Source organism: Frankliniella occidentalis, unplaced genomic scaffold, assembly GCF_000697945.3.
Source record: "Frankliniella occidentalis isolate FOCC.00 unplaced genomic scaffold, Focc_3.1 Scaffold371, whole genome shotgun sequence".
NCBI classification, from domain to species: Eukaryota; Metazoa; Arthropoda; class Insecta; order Thysanoptera; family Thripidae; genus Frankliniella; species Frankliniella occidentalis.
Window position 1 is genome coordinate 84,672 of NW_026267494.1, and position 4,838 is coordinate 89,509.

At 42.3% G+C, this 4,838-nt stretch overlaps 1 long non-coding RNA gene across 1 annotated transcript; it reads right to left on the bottom strand.

The window, feature by feature from the left end:
- Positions 1-52: 52 nt before the first annotated feature.
- On the bottom strand, positions 53-3,571 carry LOC113218401 (uncharacterized). The gene is made up of 3 exons (XR_003304100.2): positions 1,977-3,571; positions 1,395-1,866; positions 53-820 (listed from the first exon to the last, which is right to left on the bottom strand). It is a non-coding gene; the product is annotated as an uncharacterized LOC113218401 (long non-coding RNA).
- Positions 3,572-4,838: the final 1,267 nt, after the last annotated feature.

Sequence of the window (4,838 nt, forward strand, 5' to 3'; positions counted from 1 at the left end):
AAAAAATTTGTCACTCGCTTCGCTCGCGGTTTGAGGTAATAGATGCCTCTTGTCATCCTCTCAAAGACCAAAGCTTTTAGGTATGAGTTATGAGTATAAATTCTGTCACAATGGTCAGCATGCAACTCTTCACGTCCAACAGTCTCTTCAAGTTTCAATAAATATGGACAAAATGGCAAACAGTTTCTGAGAATTGAATTTTTAAAGAAGGAAAATAGTTATTTTGCAATGGGGGTGAGGGAGGCGCCGAAGGCGCCCTCAGGCTTGCCCCCCCCTGGTTCAAAAACGTTCCGCCGCGCCTGGTCAGAAACCCGAGGTTTAAAGCCCTCAGGGCATTCAAGACATTCAGGTATGAAGTATCCTCCAGCCATACATACATCAGTGGAACAGCTTGTAACAAGATAACAGATTAGGCATGTTTTGTTGACTGAATTCCATTACAAAGATGCTCACACCACTCCTTACCAGAACTTTCCCCTGGTCGCCCTGGATAAAAAATCCTACCAGGAGTACTTTTCCCAGAGTGGCCGGGTGCCTGGGAGCTATAGGACTGTAGGTAATGAAGATGTCGAGAACCTCAGGAAGATCGAAGGTCTGCGACCTAAATACAACACTTTTACCTTGTGGCACCTCAATGGGGCCAACGTAAAATTTTCTGTCCCTCGTTAGTGCCATGAGCGTGAACGAGTTCCATTTTGGATCTTCTAGCGTAGTAATCAAAGCCGCCATAATGGTGGGAGGTGGCTGGACACACTCCCTTGCTCGCCTGATGATAGTTCTGACCTCTGACGCGGAGAAGATTGATGCGCCAAGGGGATACCTGAAACAACATTTTTAAACAGCGAGTTGATGAAAAGCAATTCTTTGTGCCAGCCAGGAAGTTTCTTTTCATGTCTTTGACCTAAGGTAGATTTTCACTTTTTACATAAAGCCTTTAATAACTAATTTTGGTTGAACGTAAAAACACAAAATCTACCTGAGGCCGAAATCACGGAAAAGGGCAATGTCAATAAATAGTTAAGTTTCCTCAATCAAATAAACTGTATGGGAAATTTAAGCAATCAGGTTTAGTCAGAATCAAGTGCGAACGCATGAATCCTGAAGAGATAGTTTCCAGTGGTTTTTGGCTAGAAACTAGGTTTTCCCATGACATTTTTGTACTTTGTATAGCTTCAATCGAATCAGGAGATAGAACAGACAACACTTCCCAAGTAAGGCAAACAGTTAAATTTGAACAATTTAGTTTATCTGGTCAGCAAACCCAATAATTTCATTTTTTCGTAGTCCCCGCCCATCAAAATGCAACAGATGATTTCAGACACCAACAAAAGGTCGTGGACAAGCAGTGCAGCTTGGGCCGCAGCAAGAATAAGGGGGCACTTTGATATTCATACCTTTGAGTGAGTGGAACGACGATCGCGTCGACTTCTAGGGTAGTCAGTGTGGCCTCATCACGCAGACTCTAACAAACAGATACTTCTCTTCTTCATCTCTATCTGGAGGGTGCGAGTGGTCCACGAGAGTTCGAAAAAACGTGTCTCCCTCGCAGTACACCGCTGTGCCCGGGCAACCCCGAATTGAGTGGCACCTCAGATAAACAACATCGGCAGTTCTTCGGGAAGAACTATAGATGTGGGAATCGGCGATGAACAGGCGCCCGTTGGCGCGTTCTCCCGAATAACAGTAACTTCTTGCGTGGCCATGATGCAGAGCAGATCAGCCACTTGACACGGGGAGGACCTGAACCTGAGACTTGTCAGTCGAATGGGGCGCTGAGTGTGCTACAAACACCCACCTCAAGGGTCTACTCTCCACATCCAAAGTCGATTGCTGGAGGTGACTTACACAAATAATGGAGTCCAGTCACTAACAACAAAGAAATAATACACTCATAGAGAACACAAGTATGAACACATTTAAAATATAACACATACGCTTTGAAAAAACTGAGAAAATCACATAAACTGAAAACTTACCAGTTCGTAGCCTTTGGGTTGGAGATTCAGGATTCACCCGCCAAACATTGCCATTGGCCAAATAAATGGACGACTCCCATCGGTCTGAGGTTCTACTACACAAATGAAGATCAGCATTCGAAATATGAAATGTAAACACGAGAAGTAACAAGCTGAAAAACCATAATTAATCAAAATATCTATGTCTATTGTCTCGCGTGAATAGTGCACGAATTAAGGAATGTGCCTCGTCGCAGAGCCGTTTGAATGAATTGGTCTAGCAGCCCAAAATCACGAACACTACAACCCGCTTATCTATTTTTTCTGATGGCACTTCAAATGAGCAACCCGCTCGGAAACACGAATTTCTGAGCGAGGAGAATCAGCGGAAAGAAGCCTTCTGAAGTCTGGGAATACAAACAAGAATGTCTTACCTTTAAAACAATACAAAGCCATGTCATGTAACAACACAGTTCATTATACTCTACCTGTAAGATGGGATACGTAGACTTCCCAAAAGATATTTGTACGAATACGAAACTACTCATGAAAACGCTTTCATATGAGGTAGGAGGAAATGTGAAAAGAACGAGATCTTACATTAACAGAAAAGTTGTTGGAAAGCGATAGTCAGGTAACTTTAAAAGACTTTGTCATGTTTACCTTTTCAAAAAATTATTTATTAGTGGCATCAAAACTTGATCACTGCGATGGTTTACGCATTATTTTAATTAGACTTTATTTCACAGCAAATTTGAATAAATTGACAACCCTAGTAACACATAACTGTCGTACGACAGTCGGACAACAGTAGAAAAAAAATACGAACCATCGGTGCGATATACGAAATGAGAAAAATGATTCTATCGGGATACTATTTTTTTTCCTCGAAACGAAAATCGTTAACGGCCAGCTATCGTAATGGAAGCCAAAAACCACTGTTGTGGATGCGATCAGGAATCGATAAAAATACAACAGAATTGTAGATGGTTTAAATTTGATAGACCAGCGACAATCGTCTGACTATGGGAAAGCCACCACTTTTGGATTTTCGTTATTGTCACAATAATTGGACGATAGATAAAAATCACACTATGTGCGACAATCTTGTGTTACTAGGGAAGTTAGAGCAGGGAGGACACTAACAAAAATTTTAAATGAAAAATGGTACTTCAGGTGGCAAAATTGACAAAGAAAAAAATCCACCAAAAAACAGAGTAGCAGAGAGAGATGATGCAGAGTGCAGCTACGGAAGCCAAAAAAATTGCTTTTTGTAAGGGGAGAGCTAACCTTTAGGTGCCTTTCTACGCGATTGATCTAAAACCTGTGTGCTTTGATATAGGGCGGGAACACAAAAATCTGATCCGAAATACGTTCAGTCGCTCTACCCAGTATTATACGCGTCGGCTACCCCTCATGATTAACTGTGAAGCCTTACTTGTGCTCAACCCGGGTAAACACTATAGAGTGTATGACTGGCAATTGAGGCAAGTGTCACACTGCAGTACACTACAATTCCGTGATGAGTGACTTTTCGGCACCCACGTTTCATCTCTTTTACGGGCCTGTTTTGTATGCTTATGGCACACGTTTGTGTAACATCGTGACTGTCAGCACGACACATTTCTTACATAAAGGCAGCTTGTCCATTTCAACTCAAACTTAATCATGGCTCGCATTGCTTCTCTCGTTCTTCTGGCTGCGTTCGCTGTGAGTTCATTCTCTTTAATTTAGACCGTCTTTAACGTTTAAGGGCTGTTCCACCGGGCTGAGTGAGGAGAGAGTACGGCACATTGGTTCACAATCAAACATTACTAGGGGAGAGCAGTCGCTGCGAAATTGCACAAACTGTAAAAAAAGATTGTACAACTCTGACTGCTTTTCAGAATGGACTGGCGAAGTTGTCGGCAACCATTCCATCGCACAGCCAGCGATTTGAAAGAGAATCCCAGAGTAACGGCCTAAAATAGGGGCGTTTATCGAATTTTTTGTGAATAGAAAGATTTTTCAGCAAAACCGGCAAAATTGATATTTGTTTAAATATATAACATTCTCTCCTGCTTTTTCCATGTAGTGGGTTAAAGCCAGCTAACACTTGCACTACATCTGTATATTTATATTTAGTTTAAGTATTTTACGGTATCTCTAAGAGAAATAAAAAAATAAGCCTCTGGGTTGTTAAACGCGTTAGGGTTCGAAGTTATGAAATTTGTTACAACCGTTGCCACCTTGTTTCCTCAGGTCATCCTGCTCTCTGGAGTAGATGCAGGCGTGCGTCATGACTTGAAGAACCTCGGACACGACATCAAGCACAACGTGGGGTCAGCTGTCGGTGGTGTTACCCACGGCGTCGCTAACGCCGCGGGTACTGTGAAGCACGGAGTTTCTAGCGCTGCTAATACTGTGAAGCACGGAGTTTCTAGCGCCACTAATACTGTGAAGAAAGGCATCAACAATGCGCGCCAGAAGGTCGCAGATAAAATTGCACCTGGTCAGTAAGTGCCCTGGGCTGCGACCCAGCCCATGTCGCGTTTGACCACACATTAATAGAACGTAAACGATGTTCCGTACCACTGGCATCTATTTCTTTACGTTCCGTTTCCTCCCTTAATAAAATTGTTATATTTTACCGATAAGACAATTGTGCAATATTTTCACAATTGTGTGTGCAAATTAAAATTTGGCACAGAATACCGTGCTTGAACTGTATCTGCGCATGTGTTATGTGCAAAGTCTACATAAGTATCGTAAACGCTCATAGTTTGCTAGATCGGACACATTCGCAGATTGTGGAATCATACAGCTATGTGCAGATGACGTCACAAGTTTGTATAGCTTATTGACTTCACAGTAATTTGGTCAGACACACTTCACTGAGAAAAA